An 18,513-nucleotide genomic window follows, 5' to 3' on the forward strand; every position below is an offset into this window, starting at 1 on the left:
CCCTGCCAATCTTCATTCCACAAAATTCTCCATTATTATGATCACCCGGGGCAGGCTACAATAGGACAATCAGTGGCCGCCGTGCCGAGTGAACCCAGTTGGACTCCAACCCCCACTAAGCGAATTAAAAAAAAAATCTGTCTTCAAAATGTCCTAATATAGTCAAGCATTAGGCAGGTCTACGTAGTTCATTGCAGATGCTATTAGAAGATTAATTTAATAGACGTTACATATATTGGGCCGCCTCTGTGGTCCAGCTGTCAGAGTTCCTGGCTACAGATCCAGAAGTCCGGGTTAGATTCCCGGCTCTACCAGATTTTCTGAGAAGTAGTGAGTCTGGAACTGATTTCGCTCAGCCTCGTGAGGATAGTTGATGAACTATTTCAAGGAAACCCAGATTGACGGTCGTGGGGATCCGCTGCACTGACCACGTGACACCCTTTTTCCGCAAATGTTGTCACTAATTTCGCCGACAAGCGGCGGTCGCTCGGTTGGTATAGTTCGCTTGCGGACTCGAGCCACGGAGTTTATATATATTGAGATTTTTTTTACTGCTAGTGGGGTGGGACTAAGTTCCTTGTACTGCGGCCACTTCTGGCTTATTATACCAGCCCCAGATGATAGGTGAGGGTGATTGTGGAGAAATTGGTGGAATGAAGATCGGCAGGGGAAACCGAACTGCTGTGAGAAAACCTGCCCCAGCACCACTTTGTCCACCACAAATCCCACTTGACCAGATCCGGGATCGAAACCGGGCCGTTAAGATTGGAAACCAGCGACTAACCGCTTGAGCTATGGCGCGACCTATATTGAGATTGCTATCTTCCGGGATGTGACGCCGTGCAGTGTAATATATAGATGCCTCCAGCTACAGTTGCTCTGAACTGGAAAACAGCAGTTTCCTCCAGTAAATATCGCAGATCTTCAGTCTTCATATTCACGACTGTTACAACCGCAAAACTGATTTTTTTTCCTTGGCACTACAGCCCCAGTGGGCCTAGGCCTACCTCCATGAACTTCTCCGTTCACTTCGGTTTTTCTAGATCTTACACATACGGTAGGACTCCTTGGGCGGGTGATCAGCTCGTCGCAAGGCCTCTACCTGTAGACAAACTCAGAAAAACGCACACAAACATCCATGCCCTGAGTGGGATTCGAACCCACGATCTCGGCTTCCGAGCGAGCGAAGACAGTGCATGCCTTAGACCGCTCGGCTACCGTGACCGGCGCCTCAAACCTGATACTCTAATCAAATAGTTACAAACATTAAGTCAGTTATTACAGAGAGGCTCTATATGACGCATTCAGATCAGACTGGGATCTGCTAGTTCCTCCGAAAGTAAATACAAATGATGTTGTCCTCCAAGAAAAATATTCTTATAACCACGTATATTTTACTATTAAGTTATATCTCTCATCAATAAGCGTCATTATTTTCGCGTCCCACCTGTTGAACACTATTTAGATAAGGAAATTGAATTTCAATTTAGTCATACATGTTTCGTTTGGTTTATATTACGTTTCGAATTAAGGTGCACATTAAAATTTCAATTTAAATTATGCGATTGTTTACTTCCAACATTATTTACAGCAGCAGATCTAAGTACACAGATCTGATTTATCATTTTGTTCGCTACCATTCATTCCTGTGGTTCCAATTCTTTGCTATTCGATCATAACCGAATTTTTCTAGCGCAAAATATAATCCATGTCTATCGCTGTTTCGTTATTTGGCAACATTTAATGCATGAAGCAATCACTGTGCAGACTTCAAGATAGCGGTCATTGGTTAATGAGGAAATCTGCTCGTATGCGCACTGGAACCTAGATTAGCTGGCATTTCCAGAAAATGTCCGCAATAGAACGCTGTAACGGGACAAGACACTAGGCTGTTTGGCAGTCTCGACCTTTAACAAGAACAGACCTCCACTGCTGATTTAATACAGCAATGTACTGCAGCTACGGATCGGAACCATTTACTTCGAGGGCTCGGTATCGAATTGAAAGATTAAGGTTACTACAATGTACAAAGAAAAAAGCATTTGCATTATATACGGTATTACTGGGAAAGATTTGCTTGTTGCATCTCACGTCGTTCAGAATAATATGCGGCAGAGTATTAATGCATGGAAAGATCATAATGGGAAAAAAAAAAATGGAACGTATGAGAGTAACGTGCCGGTCACGGTAGCCGAGCGGTCTAAGGCATGCACTGTCTTCGCTCACTCGGAAGCCGGGATCGTGGGTTAGAATCCCACTCAGGGCATGGATGTTTGTGTGCGTTTTTCTGTGTTTGTCTACAAGTAGAGGCCTTGCGACGAGCTGATAATTCTCCCAAGGAGTCCTACCGAATGTGTAAGATCTAGTAAACCGAAGTGAAACGGACAGTTTCATTGAGGTAGGCCTAGGCCCAAATTGGGGCTGTAGCGCCACAGGAAAATGAGAGTGACGTGGGAATAATAGTCACTATCGAAATATGTTAGCTTTCTGTGTTCATTTTGTATCCGAAGGCCAAAGCATTCAACCACGGACTGCCACAGTCAACTTCTAACTTAGAGAAAAACATTCCGTCCATTTAAGAGTATTTGTGAACTAAATAATAGTTAGTGTGACCTTCTATTGCCAGCTGAAGAGACAAACAAAGAAAAACAAAGATGGACTCACAGCAGATGATGGAACTCCTGTTGAAAGAGATAAGGGTCTGGTGAAAAATGATTGCCGCAGAAACGGAAGCGATCGAAGCAAGGACGAAAGCCATGCGAGAAATATCGCCACCAGCCACAAGGAGATGGCTGCCGAAACCAAACCAGAAAGAGGCATGGAGACAATTGCCTGCCAAGAAATGGAGGCACATCTAGAAGATGAAAAGCCGGCCTCAGTAGACACGAAACCTGCGGCGGCACAACAAGAAGAGGTCCCCATTGCAATACCGGTCGGAGTGACGATGGCCTGCCGAGAAATGGAGGCACGTCCAGAAGAAGAGCCGGCCTCAGTGGCATGAAACCTGAGCCGGCAGAACAAAGAGAAGTACCCGTAGAAGATGCCGAAATAATGCCGGTCGGGGAACCGAAGAAGAAAAGGCGTAGGGACCGCAACAAGCGAAAAATGAATAATTCGACACGAGAAAATTGTGGACCCCAGAAGAATTTGGCCGTAGCCCGCAGAGGGACAAGCCGCCGTGTGGAAGTGGCACGGCAGAAGAAAACCAGCAGGAAGGTGTCCCGCCATGCAAGAGTGGCATGGCGTAGGAGGACCTGAGGAGATTATGTATCCCGGATGAAGTTGGCTGCCACCTGGAGGAAGGTATCCCGTCGCGCAACAGTGGCACGACGTAGGAGAAATGCCTTCAAGAAGGAAACTACCCAGGGAACCTTCGGATGCCGGAGAATGAATTGGCCGTCGACAGTTGTCTACACCGTCTCTGCAAGTAGCTTTATGACGAGGCTCAACCATTGCGGGGTGCCCGTAGCAGCGTAGAGAAACCAGCAGTGTGCACTGTTGCTCCACGGTCTCGTACGAGCAAGTGGCAGGAAGACCAGGAGGAATGACGACGTCAGCAAGTGCAAATAACACTTCAAGTGCTGTTACGTCAACATAAGGAACTTCCGAAGAAAAACGTGATCAAGGACTGGATCTTGTGGAAGGTTCGACCCCCTCCAAAACGAAAAAGAACGGGAGCACAGAAGAGGAGCCGGTAAATTAGAAGCAGCGGCCTCCCGAGCAAGAGTGAACGTGCGATGGGAGAAAGTGAAGGAGTGAATGTGATAAAACTGGATTTTCTGGCAAGTTAACAGGAAACAGCTCGAGACAAGCTGGTCTTACGAGGGGAGCAGAGGTAACGGCCGGAGGATGGTAGCTGCAAGAGGAGTAGCCGGACAAGAATGAAGAAGACGTTGCAAGAACAGCCTGCAAATAAAAGGAGCGGGGATGCACCGTTAGGCTATTCGGGACGAACAGCCTTAAGGAAGGAGCAGAGTGTGACGTATTGCGCTACGGAAGATATCCCCTCCCCCGCCAGCCGTGACGTAACAACATCGGTCGCTGTCGCTACTAGGGTAACAGGCCAGTCAACACTCCGCCCCATCCCCCGCGGTGACGTAGCGGCGGATGCCGCGGTTGCTATGCAGCAGTAAACAACTCTAGACAGCGTAGCCCAGCAACATCTGTGAACACGGCGTCTAGGCAACAAGAAAGCGAGGCGTTTTCCCGTTGTCTGGCTGAGGGTTTATAAGAGAAAAGACCGGAACTCGTGGTTGGAAGATTTGATGTGATAATTTGTGATACTGTAGATGGCAGTAATTGTGATTGTAAATTGTGTGATTGTAAGAGCGGATGTGCAATAAATTCGCTATATCAAATAAGGCGTGTATAATTGAAGTTGGTGACCTACCCAAACACGTTACAATATTTTTTAAAAGTTTAATTTTATCAGAAGGCTTTTCGAGAGCATTTCACTGATATCGTTATTCCATGTTTCCAAAACATTTAATCTGCCGAATTTCGGCTTATTTTCTACGAGATTTGGCGTACACCGTAGTAATTCCCTGTTGAAAGTTCCATACACTTTATAATAGTGCATATGCCTGTTTGAAAGACTGTTATAATTACATTCATTTTCATTACGACAATGCAGCTTATTTACATAATCGGACAACGAATGGGCGCTTTCAGTTGTTTGAGATAAATTACCCCGAAGATCTATCAGTGGATATCGTCATGCATCCGTGTCAGATTTTAGGGAACAAGAGAGGTATTTATTAATTACGCAGATAACTGAAGAGACGTGGACTCTCGCTCTGTGTAATGGAGAGTTAATTCCATCTCATTTCTCTAATTCTACAATCTGCATTAGTCACTGGCGTGTAAGGGAAAGCTGCACTCACATCAAAGCACTGTTACAGAAGAGTAAGAACTGTGGTGGCAAATTTAATGACCAATAATAAAATTTTCCAATTTTATGAGACATCGATAAATAACCCTCGTAATACATATCCGGACAGGCCGCATACTGAACCAGGAGTTCAGTACTTTGCATTAGTCAATCTGCGTGCGGCCTGCAAATTTCCCGTAAGCCAAAGACTGATAATGTACAGTTCCAGTATCAGTCTGTAACGAATAGTTTTGATGTTGGGTTTGACGTTCTCACCGCCGAGCCTATCAAGAGTACTACATTCCGAGATATGACACTGTGTATTTCAGTGGACGTCCACCAAGATTCGACGACCGTGCTTCCAGCATAAAGCATGTGACAAGCACAACGGCGTTCCAGTTTCATTCTTACGTGATTTTCTTAGGCCTTCTTAACTGCGCAATCTGAAGCTGAGCTATAAAGCATCTGGTTTCAGACAATTCGCAATAGACGCATCAGACAAACGCTTATCTACACTCTATCTACTTCGTGCTGGCTTTTGCTTGGCATAATCATTGACCATGACGATGGACGCAGTACAGTACTCCGAAATCAGCTTGCGCTTCTACTTGACTACACGGCGTTAAGGGCAACAAGATGAAACACCTCAGAATTTCCCATACTTTCTTGAATGGATATTGTTACAAATATATTTCGTTCGGTGATCGAAGTTCTTCGTGGAATTTTGACAGCGGTTAGTAAGCTGAAATGTTAATTACAGCTGGCAGATACGAAATGGAGCACGCAGTCGGTAATTCAAAAGAATGGAGACTACGAGGTTTATCGGAAACTTTCCAGACTATGTCAAAAAAGCCTTACTCCATTTTGGCTGTCATCTCCATCAAAACAGTCTCCGTGGGAACGTATACAGCGATTTCATTATTTATTCTTTCCACGCTTCAAAAGCACCGCGGAAGTAATTTTCCTTAATGCTGTCGAGTACCGCTTGCGGTCCCCTTAGGATGTCACACACTGTTTCAAAACTTCGTCTCTTCAGTTTCATTTTCAGTTTGGAAAATAAAACGTCACCGGGGGCTTAGTCCAGCGAGTAGGAAGGATGGGGAATGATAACCATGTTGTTCTTAGCAACAGTTCCATGGTTTTCAGGGATATGTGGGCTGGCGCATTGTCATGATTAAGGACCACTGCGGCACATGTTCAATTTTTCTGTTAAGACCTCCTAACAATCTACATAACTGATCCCAACGGTGTCTGCGAGCTCATGGATCGTTCGGCGACGGTCATCGTGAAGGAGTTCTCGCATCTTCTCAAAATTTTCAGTCGTTTTGCTGGTTTTCGGTCACCCTGAACGTGCGTCATCTTCAACTGATACTCGACCGGTCATGAAACGTGAATGCCATTCATAAATCCGTTATTCGGCTTAAAGAATATTCTACAAAAGCCTCACGAGGCGTTTCAAGGGTTTCGGTAACGGAATTACCGTGCTTCACGCAAAACTTAATACAGACACGTTGCTCGATTTTGCTATCCATCGCAGGCAAAACGAAATACCAAGTCGAAAATGTACTCGTGTAAAAATAATGCATGTTCACAGAGCGGTGTCACGTGACAAACTGATGCAATAGGCTTTCGGAAGGGTGTGACCTTGGCCTCACCTCTCATTTTCTTTCATCGAAGCAGTTACAAACATAACAGTCCAGGAACTTTCCGATACCACTTCGTACATCCTGTAGTTTACTCTATGAGGTGCTTAGATATCTTACTTCCTTCATTACATTAATTTACACCTCTTAAGCCGTCCTCCATTTCTGTTGGTTTATTTGTCCTTTTTCTACATTTTTGTTATGTAATATCAACTCTTAATCGAAATCTCTCATTTCGTCACATATACCTTGCGAGTAGTATTGCCATCCAGTGTTCAGAAAGAGAAGTTTCCCATGTGCATACTGACACGTACTGTTACATTTATCAGCACAAGCGATGTATGTATAATTTTCGATTTAACAGCCATCATCATCATAATTTAGGATTCGATATTTTCCAGATATTCACATATGCATTTGAGATTTTCATTATATGAAGTTCCTTAATTCGTAAGTCACTCATTTCCTGTTTTATGGTCCACAAAGTTAGCTCTCCAATGCTTGTTGTGTGATGGCAAATTCCAGCAATGTAGTATTCGGTCACGGAATAGCAATCAGTAATACCTACATACGCCGGTCACGGTAGCTGAGCGGTCTAAGGCATGTACTATCTTCGCGTGCTTGGAAACCGGGATCGTGGGTTCGAATCCCACTCAGGGCATGGATGTTTAGTTCGTTTGTGCATCTTTCTGTGTTTGTGTACAGGTAGAGGCCTTGCGACGAGCTGATCACCCGCCCAAGGATTCTTACCGAATGTGTAAGATCTAGAAAAAACCGAAGTGAACGGAGAAGTTCACTGGGGCCCACTGGGGCTCTAGTGCCAAGGGCGAAAAAATACCTACATACACATAAAATAATTGCAGACGTATTATGCCTATATTATTAGTTGATGGATATAATTGAAGTTGTTTATCTTTTATTAATATAAATATAAATCTTTTTAAATATACATTCACATACAAATGCGTAAATATAAACGTAAATTAGTCAGGATAATTACGCTATATTTACATGAAACCTATAATAATGTTCGCACAGGAGAATATTTGTAAAACACATTTTATGTTCAGAATTATCTGAAATATGGAGATGCTTTCACGCTATTGCTTTTTAACTTTGCCCTATAATATGCTATTAGGAAGGTCAAAGAAAATCAGGTGGGAGTGAAACTGAATGGGACACGTGGGTTTCTGGTCTATGCTGCTACTGATGCTTACGTCATAAGTCCTTGGCTTTCCTTATTTCACCTACTGTTATACTAACAATACCTTAATCACAACAAATTTTATTCTTTTGTGTATTTAACCTAAATTTCGTAACTGTAGCCCGGTTATTTGATGTGTGTTGCCGATCTGAAGTGAAAATGTAACATAACAATGGATATGTCACTGCAACAGAGTGGCGAATGGTGATGAAATACGTATCTTTCCTAAAAGGGAATTTTCCCCCTAAAATTTAGTTGATATGTCGGTTACATTTGGTGACACGAGCCCTCCCTACTCCACAGTCAAGAACTGGGTTGGTAGGTTTAGAACAGAACATTTGAGCGCTGAAGACGAAGAACATTCGGGGAGACCAACTAAAGTGACAATTGCAGAAAACGTGGATGTCATTCATTCCAAAATCCTGGACGATCGAAGGATATCCGCAAGAAAAGATAGCACAGAATCTGGTCTCCAAACGTCGAGGCAAGCTTTCGAAAGGAATCTTGTTTCTTCAAGACAATGCTGCTCCTCACAAGGTGACCATTACGCATCAGAAATTGGCTGATTTTTACCTTGAAGTCAGAAACACTCGGCCTACTCACCTGATTTGGCCCCTTCGGACTACCTCGTCTCTAACCTCAAGAAACACCTCAAGGGAAGAAAGTCTCCGAGGGCTGAAGAGGCCACGTCAGTTGCGGACAGGTGGTTTGCAGCACACAAAAAAAAATAATTTTTCTTCTTGGTGGGTTAAAGAAGTTAGAACAGCGAAGCCATAAGTGTGTGGAGCTCAGAGGGGAATATGTATGATAAATACATATTACAGTCCCGTAAATTTTTGCTTGCTTTAGAAAGCTAAAGAATTACCAGCTCCCCTCTTATTGGGGTAACGTGTATACCGCAAAGAGAAATATAGACGCTCGAATAATCACAAACTGCTAGTAAGGAGGACGGTCTAGAAGCCAACATAGAGAGAACTAATGATATATTGTTGCATCATTGCCAGCATATATACAAATTTCACAGCACCACAATGGCTAATAAATTCCCGAACGTCTGGAGGTTTCAAATATCTGCTAATGATGTTAAGAAATCGAAATTCTATTCGTGAAAAATTTAAAGAGCATATAAAATTTGGGTACATTTAGAATACCTTATCTTGTAACCTGCTATCTATAGAGGTAAAGAATAAAAATATACATAACTACAATTTGGCTTATGATTCTGTACGAGTGTGAAAATTGGTGTCCGGTGCTAGAGGAAGAAGGGAGGGCGTGAGAATCTGAGAAAGAGTGCCGAAGAGAATATTTGGACCCCAAAGGAATTATGTAAGAGGAGGCTGCCCAGAACTACATGGCAACGTATTCCTCCCAACAGTCGTTACAATATTGAAATAGAAGATAAGAGGGACCGGACATGTAGCATGCATTGAAGAAAAAACGCATACCCATTTTGGCAGGAAAACATCAAGGAAGGATGCCCCTATAACGATGTGGATAGAGGTGGGAGGATGATTTAAGTTGGATGAAAGTGTTTGAACTGGGTTCATCCTTCTAGGAGTAGGTACCCGCCCCGAGCTCTCGAGAACATGGTACTGAAAGCTTAGGTTCCCTAGAATCTGGTAGTTCAGTGACAGGGTCACATTCTCAAGGAGGACGGACGTTCATGAGATCGCAATTTGCTTATCGAGAGCTGCGCATGTGTGCGCTCGCTGTATAATTATATAAATTAGGTTGCTTTATTATTGGGCCCTCTTCACTAAACTTAAGACCATATTTACAAGTGGACCAGGAAAACCTTTCAGGTCTGCATTTTGATTATTTTATGTTTTGTTAAATAAATTCGTTAGCAGATGGCGCAAAGTTATGAAATTCCACAAGTTCCAGAATTAAATCATACAGGACAGATATGCATGTCTTCGAACATCCAATAAGCAGCAGAAAACGTTCTAGGCAATTCACTTCCTATGGCCCTCCAGTGTACTACAACTTACGTTGACATATTTATTCAGAGGCAGCCAGCTGTGTTAGTGTGTTGTCATTCTGTCTCAGTTCTAATTTTTTTCTCCTCCACTGCTTGGTCCTAATCATTTCCATTCTGCAGGAGAACACTGCCGAAGGCATTCAGCAGACATAAATCATGTACTAGTTATACCCTGTAATGGTGGTAGAATGCTTTCACTGTTGTACGTTTTCTGAACGACCTTCTAAAACTAAGTTTGTAGAGTTACAAATGTCTGATGCGTCATTTCCCTAGAGTGATTTAAATTTCGTCAAATGAAACTGCTAAATACTTCAACGGAAAGGACGCGAAACAGTTCGTCTGCTGCGCCTCACGAGTACGACACGACGCAGACGAATGGATTTATTTGCATCTCGATGCTAGGGAAACTGCGTACATGCTTCCCTAACGAGAAATGTTAATTTGGAATTGGAAAACAACGAAACCTCAATACCAAGTTTTAGCCTCGTAATGAGGTTTCTGCGTAAAATGTATGGAAATTAAATTTTATTTCAAATGCAATTATGCTCTAAACATGTATCAGTACCTATGGTTAGTCTATTTTTCGATACTTACATATGTGCTTGTGGTCGTCTTTGGAGGTTCGTAATATCTGAAGATGGAGGCAGCATGTACCTCCGAAACGTGGGCAACGTCGTCAGTAATACAATGGAACAACCCAAGAACACAATTTGCACCAATAATTTACCACCGTGAAAACCGAAAATAAAATATAATAGCGATTTTTGCATTTTAAAGTTAATACGTCCTACCCATCAATTAGTATATTTCCGACAGAACCTAGTACGACTGTAAGTATCGGGCCGTGCTGAGCACACTAACATGACCGGGCAACTCACTGAGTAGCTGAGTAACTACATGCGTCAGACAGAGAGCGCTGCTCTGTGGAGCTGGCTGACTTGTTCTTCTTTTATTACTAGTGGGGTGGGACTAAGTCCCTTGTACTGCGGCCACTTCTGGCCTATTGTACCAGCCCCAGATGATAGGTGAGGGTGATTATGGAGCAATTGGTGGAATGAAGATTAGCAGGGGAAACCGAAGTACTCGGAGAAAACCTGCCCCAGCGCCACTTTGTCCACCACAAATCCCACTTGATCAGACACGGGATCGAACCCGGGCCGCCGTCATTGGAAGCCAGCGACTAACCGCTTGAGCTATGGCGCGGCCTTTGGGTGACCTCAATATGAATGCTAGTGTTACTGACATTATTCTTAGTGGGTGAGACTGAGTCCACTTGGTAATGCGGCCACTGCTGGCCTACTGTACCAGTCCCATATAATAGACGATGGTGACTGTGGAGCAATTTGTGGAATAAAGATTGGCAGGGGAAACCGTAGTACTCGAAAAAAACCTACACCAGCGGTACTCTGTCCACCACAAATCCCACTTGACCAGACCCGGGGTCGAACCCGGACCGCCGCTGTCGGAAGCCACCGACTAACCGCCTCAGCTATATGAATGCCATGGTGGTATATCGTAGACAATTGTGCGTGTATGTATGCATGCTCATGTGTGGATATGTGTAGGGTCTGGGTTGCACATATATCAGTATAAAAATGATAACATTCCATTGCGTCAATATTTGGTGGCGAAGCGATGAAAATACAAGAGTTCGTATGACTGAGCTGCGAGTTTCGAATTTCTAAACGGACATATGAAACGTTTGACATCGCCTGTGATCCCACTTGTGGATGATTTACTGACAATATTAAATTAATACTGAGTACTTGACACACGTAATGCTTTGACTGACTGGCTAACTTGAACCGCAATAGGTTAATATAGAGACTCGTCTATGTCGTAGGAGACCCGGGATCAATACCCATTATTAAGGCCGCACCATAGCTCAAGCGCTTGGTCGCTGGCTTCCAACCGCGGCGGCCCTGGTTCTATCCCAGGTCTGGTCAAGTGGGATTTGTGGTGGATAAAGCGGCGCTGGGGCGGGTTTTCTCCGAGTACTTCGGTTTCCCTTGCCAATCTTCATTCCACCAAATTCTCCATCATCATAATCACCCGGGGTAGGGTACAATAGGCCAATTAGTGGCCGCCGTGCCGAGTGAACCCAGTTGGACTCCACCCCCCACGAAGCGAATTAAAAAAAATTATCATCATCAGTAATCTGTCAAGACGACAGGTCCACAGTCTCTTCCAAAACAATTCCTCCACTTAATGCGATCTAGAGCTTTCTCCTTCAAATGACAGTATCCTCTTCTGTCCCCAAGGTCATCCAGCATCTTCTTACGTCTTCTTCCTCGTCTTCTTGTCACTTCTATCCGCCCATCTATCTTTCCTTCGATAACTTCTTTTAGAAGGCAGTTTCTGCGTAAAACATGACCAATCCAATTAGCCTTCCGTTTTCTTATTTCATGTAGGATATTCCTCTGCTCACTGACTCTAATTAACACTTCTTCATTTCTCACATAATCGGTCCAACTGATCTTCTCCATCCTTCTCCAACACCACATTTCGAAACTTTCCAGATGTTTCTGATCTACTGGCCTAAGTGTCCATGTTTCAGCCCCATACAGAGCTATGCTCCAAATGTAGCATTTCACTAGTTTCTTCCTCAAATTTAAGTCCAATTTGCTGGTGAAAAGATTCTTCTTCTTGCTAAATGCAGCTTTTGCCATGGCAATCCTGGATTTAATTTCGTAAAAAAAACCCATTATTAAATTTAACCTTCGCCACAGCATTCAGACTGATTCTGTGGCAAAAAAATACCCATTATTAAATTTAACCTTCGCAACAGCATTCAGACTGGTTCTGTGGCTCTCTCCACCTCCTGTTCAGGGGGCAACGGAGACTTTTCTCCCAAAGCATTGCCTCCAGGGTATGAAGATCACGTCGATCCAGTGAAGATATTAAGATTACGAGTTTATCTCTGCTCCCCTGTGTGCCTCCAAGGCGTCATGCTTGAACGCAGAGGCAACCGACTACGAACAACTGATAGAGTAACCCCATTGTACAGGATTTGTTTACGTGGTATCCGTCTCTTCAGCTTCTAAAGAATTCTGTTGTTCGGTTACTGGACGCTGCAGAAAGAGCTTAGTCTGTAAACATCTCCTCACGCTGGCTCCTCGCTCGCGGATTTTTCAACCCTGAAGGTGAAGGGGATACTTTCCTCTGAAACGTCGGCTCACACAAGATCTACACGGTGCCACGTCCCAGGAAACGGCATTCTTCACCTTGTGGGTGTGTTAAATTCGAAGAAATTCTTATAATCCACATAAACAGAGTTTTCTCTCCGACTGGCGGTTTTGGAGATAAAGCTGTTTTACACTTCCCTGCCGACAATTATATTTAGATACAAGGAATCAATAATTCGCTCATCTTCTTTGTTGTTGGTCAATTTTACCGGTCACATATAGTTATTAATAATGACCAAGAGGTTACGTCTGGACAAGTTATACCGTGTTGTAATTTTCCAATCCATCCCTACGTTCAGAAGCTAACATTCGGCAGGATACTGGTACAAAATCGAATATAATTACATTCACCGCTGCTGCCTTCATATCTGAGGATAAATTCCGGGAGAGTACATTAAAATTGGGGGTCGAAGTAGTGTACTTGGTTGAGGCACTATGCTACGAACTAGTATGTAGCGGGTTCGAGTCCCAATGAGGTCACTGGATTTTTTTCTATTTATTTAATCCTTCCAGCAGCACTATGTTCCTGAGGTCGACTCAGCCTCTAACAGAAATGAGTACCAGGAATCTTCCTGGGGTGTAAAGGGCGGCCGGCGCGTAAGGCTGACAAACTTAGTGCCATCTGTGACGCGATTGTCTAGAAAAATATGGAAGCCTCGACGTCTCACAACCCTATGGGCCTTCATGGCCTGTTACTGTTACAAGAATAGCTTTACCTTTCTACTTTTTTACATTAATTCATCCCTCTTATCTCCTTCCACTGCCTCTCGAATTTACAACGCTCCTGACTAAGCACTGCTAAATAGGAAATATGTCCGGTATGAGAATTAACATTTAATGCATTTATTTCATTGTAATGGTATTTTGTATTTCAATCTCGTTTTATTATCCTGCTCGAAAGGAAGTAAATTCCAGTTCTTGTGACGCAGATATGTAGACATGAGGAATACGAATTCGGGATGAAATATAAAGAGGTGAACGTGAGGTTGCTGGGACAGTGAAATTTGGGAGGTTGTGTGGGGATGAACATGGATAAATTGGGAAACAAAGATTTCATGCAACATTCTGTTGGAGAAACTTGTAGGAAAGAAGACCATTGCAATGTCGATGAGAAGATTGGAAGTTAGCAATCCGCGGACAACAGACTGTGACGTTGGAAGGTGAATGGAACAGACGTCGAATCGTACATATTGAAGTACTTGGGTCATGGTGGCGCATGAATCGATTTCCACTTCCCGAAACAATTGATTTGGTTAAGTTTCAGTTACGAAGCTAATGCTGAGAGTATGAATCGAGTATACGCACAGAGCTCTTCCGCGGTTGTCCTCAGTCCCCCCTTATAGTACCTCAAAATGCCACATCAATTCCTTCCGCACTTCTTTCGATTCGTTACTCGTCAATTATCCTATGCATCGATGCTACATGGTCTCGGGAATGACGTAATGAAAGAAACCATACATAAATTAAATATAAGGATAGAGCAGAACATGTGTGTTATATCAGATTCTAATAAAGGCACACTTAGAATCTGGCAAAATGAACTGCAAATCATGACAAATAATTCTTATATACATTGAAATATACGCCAACACCATAATGAGAAAGTTTCTGCAAAGCCTAAAGACGCCATTTATTGTATAAAATGCACCAATATGTTTGGGATACCTGATCCTGTCATATTCAGGTCATCAAAAATTACGAACTAACCGATTACAGTGGCCGCGGAGCCTAAGGCATGAACTCCTCGCCCGAACGCTGTGATTGTGGCTTCGAATCCCATGCAAGGTATGGATATCTGTGTGCTTTAATCTGTGTTTAAGTCGTTTTGTGTGTAGGTAGCGGCCTTACGACGGGCTGATCCCCTTCCAAGGAGTGGGACTCTAAGGCCATAGACAAATAAATTAGGAACTGTACTGGACCCAGATTTTGAAGCACGTTAGCTAACCAACGTTGAGTTCCTTTCAAATGTTTTAATGGACCATGTGCCTATTTTGTGCGCTTCTCGCAAATAATCCCTAATTATAAAATGGCTTTGCAGGCTACAAAATATTTCATATTGCATCAGTTCTTCGATGTTAACATTTTGTGTTGAATTCTATGCTACTAATTTATGCATTGATCACGGTTTATATTACATCAAATCAAAGGTGTTGCCCATAAATTTAAAACCAACATTCTATAACTCGACTACGGAAATAATATGACAGCCGCAAACGGGGTAAACCCCACTGACACACATCTCCCTTGCTTTTCGATTTGTCTACGGGGACTACGATTTGTTGATCACAACTGAATAACAGATCATAACGTCTGAGTCTTTGGGCACGTAGTGACACTTCTTAGGTCCTGCCTCCTTCGGGCTCTCTGTTCCGGGAAAATACGCTGAGCGTGAGAATACAAATCTCCTAAAATATATGGACTGACACTTTCATGATATTTGTCACTGCGCTGCAGCACGCAGAACACGATACGCTGTCTTATTCTTCGAATTGCGCTTGTTGAACCCGTCTGAGGAGTGATATTATCCTTCATTTTGTGCCAAATAAAAACAAAGCAAAATTAAAGGAAATTCAGGATCTGAGGTTTTCACAGCAGTGATTAATAAGAGTTCTAGTTTTGGGGATACAATACCGTAAAATCCGCTGAAAAGTCAACCAATATTTGGGAGGAATATACCTCCTCCGGCTTCAGGGGATGAAGGGTAAGCAAAGAAGAAACCAACATGAAGCAGGTAGCAAATAAGAACTTTTGCTTGCTGTCCGCGTGATACACTACTTTGATAAATCTGTTAAGGCGCGTCCACATTACTCGTGCTAGTGTGACCCGATATGCTCGCGAGTAACGACGATAAATAAAATTGTTTTATTTTATGTCATTATCCATTGTCCTGTATTTTTTGTTTAAAAACGAGGTTCCCGTAAGTGATCTCTCTCCTTCCTCGGGTAAAAGCCTACTCTGCTGGGCCCATTCGACACAGCTAGGCCCTATCTCCGGATACCAGAAACAACACAAAGTAACGTATGTAAACGAAACACAACATTAACCATTGGCAGGAGGTAAGAAAAAGCTTCACAGAAGTCAACACACGCTAGACCTTGCGCTTATGGCTATGCGTAATTTATTTATTGGCCACAGTCCACAAAATCGGAGCACTTTCAAAATATAAGTCATTACTAAAGAGACAATTACTGAAAGAAGATAATCTTATGACGCTGATTCGTCTCTTTATTGTTGGCTCCTATTATGATATTGCTCCGACTCTGTGGATTATGACAGTTATATTATACGTGACCAGAGGAGCTAGGCCTCGTCTGTGTACAGTTTCGTAATGTTTGCCGTATCTCCAGCTGACAGTTTATGTGCCATTTAGTTGTGTTTGTTCTGGTGTCCGCAGATATGGGCTAGCTCTATCGATTGGCCCCAACTGAATGAGGGATTTCCTGACGACGGAGACATAGTGCAGTCTCCGAAAAGTTGTTTTTAAATGAAACAAGAAGTTAGGTGAGGAAATAATTTCCTCCATTCTTTCAATACCATATGGACCAAACAGAAAACGATGCTTCCCCTTAATAATTCTTCGTTGTCGCGGGAACGTCTCTACCGAGTTGTTACCTATCAGTGATACGGGATAGACATCCAAAAAAGCTGCTTTTTTAAGACACGGACCGCACAGAAAACGACGCGTCCAACAGTTCTATTGTTGCGTGTATTCGTTGCCACTGCATTGTGTTCACCAAGCCGTTGCCTAGTAATCGAAGGAGAGATACATTTTACCTAGTCTTTTCCTAGCAACGATAGGAGGGATACACATACAAACACGTAGGAAGGGATTCATTAAGTAAGCTGTTAGGTTGCCTTAGGTTCAGGCATTAAAAGTTAGTACAACAAACACACAGGTAGTATGCAGATTCCATAAACCCACTTCCATGTTCCGAAAACAATGAGCGTAGTTTATTATTATCATTGTATTATTGCTAGTGGGGTGGTACTAAGTCCCTTGTACTGCGGCCACTTCTGGCCTATTGTACCAGCCCCAGATGATAGGTGAGAGTGACTAGCAAGAGAAACCGAAGTACCCGGAAAGAACTGCCCCATCACCACTTTGTCCACCACAAATCCCACTTGACCAGACCCCGGGATCGAACCCTGGGCCCCGTGGTGGGAAGCCAGCGACTAACCGCTTGAGCTATAGCGCGGCCTATAAGAGTAGTCGAAAAACAGGGCGATGGTTAACGTGTAGGAGAGTGAGCTGGAACAGTTGTTCGCTTAACCAAGTTGCTGCTTCTACACTGCCGGAGTAATCTGACTTTGTTATTGCCGTGCAGTCGTAGTCGAAATGTCTAACAGGTTTAGAAATGAGGAATACGTCAACATGCACTTCCCAGACGGTTTCTGCAGTAGAATTTTTTCTGTGGTGGAATGCCGTCAACGAAAATCACAGCGTACAGAGACACATCTCTGGGAGACTGGTGCCTTCTCTCTAGCGGCTGCAGAACCTCAACAGCGATCATCATCTGGCAGCGAAGTACAAGTATAGGCAGAATTGTCAATTATCGTTTGTCAATATAGCAACACTTTGACACCAGTGTCAAAGTGCATAATGTTAAACTAAAATTAAAATTAAGTAGTGAATAAACAAGTGTATAATGTTGAACTGAAATTAAAATTAAGTAGTGAATAAACAAGCGTTGCAATATTGACGGACGATAAATACATGGACGTTAAGTTAAGCAATTACAATAGGATGCTGAAATACAGAGGTATAATCAATACTTGTTCCAAAGGAATGTTTCTTCAGTCAGTGGGGAAGAGTTCTTCGTGAGAAGCTAAAAGCAAAGAAATGCCCCGCATGCTAGGCCCTGGTTCAGTATACACCCGTCCGAGGGCGATTATCCTAAGGGGACTCATCATTTTCACGAATCCACAGAGCAGAGTCCCTTCTGGTCGTGAAACTGTATTATCTCCGGGAATGTGAAGAACTTCAGAAAAGCCAGTTCCAGTTGGAACCTAAGTGCAAAACGGAGTTTAGCAGACTGCTGCCGAGGTGTGTCCAGAGATTTAGATATTACGAGACGCATGTCTCAGTACGCGACACAGCCAAATGGACTTCCAGTTATCTCCCTCGAACGAGGTACTGTTTTGTCTTCTTTACGTTGCACATATTCATGTAGGCCTACACACGTGTAAGCAGAAATCTATGGATAACTTATTGCACGTGCTAGTTTCCTGCCCTATCTGACGTATAGCCTGAATAGGATGTGGTTTTTTCACTTTATTTGCGAGTGTTAGAACCGATATGAATATTTTCTTATAAGTAAGTTCTATGGCTAGTTGAGTTCCTTTCTCGAAGAATCGGAATGGCCGAATTTTGTTTTAGCTGCTTATTTCAGTAACTACCGTATTTACGCATGTATAGGCCGCACATTTTTTGCCAAAAATTCAAGAAGAAAACTGGGATGCGGCTTATATTCGAAATATTCGAAATCACACTTCATTTAAAAAAAAAATTATATTCATAATTAGTATTATTACGTGTATTACGCACGTATCGCAAAAGTTTATTTTCAAGTTCTGGAAATTTAGCTTTCTTTCCGCGGAAAGATTGTCGATTTTGTGACATTTTTTCAAGG

At 43.0% G+C, this 18,513-nt stretch overlaps 2 long non-coding RNA genes across 2 annotated transcripts in view; one reads left to right on the forward strand and one right to left on the reverse strand.

The window, feature by feature from the left end:
* The window catches only part of LOC111861550, a 124,616-nt gene extending 114,036 nt beyond the window's left edge, over positions 1 to 10,580 (reverse strand). Inside the window, exon 1 of the long non-coding RNA XR_002842259.2 lies at positions 10,293 to 10,580. This is a non-coding gene — a long non-coding RNA (uncharacterized LOC111861550). The remainder of the gene's footprint in view (positions 1 to 10,292) is intronic.
* The window catches only part of LOC111861549, a 205,781-nt gene that overhangs the window by 31,986 nt on the left and 155,282 nt on the right, over positions 1 to 18,513 (forward strand). The gene's annotated exons all lie outside the window — the stretch shown is intronic.

The sequence above is a fragment of the Cryptotermes secundus genome, unplaced genomic scaffold, assembly GCF_002891405.2.
Source record: "Cryptotermes secundus unplaced genomic scaffold, Csec_1.0 scaffold48, whole genome shotgun sequence".
In the NCBI taxonomy this organism is placed as follows: Eukaryota; Metazoa; Arthropoda; class Insecta; order Blattodea; family Kalotermitidae; genus Cryptotermes; species Cryptotermes secundus.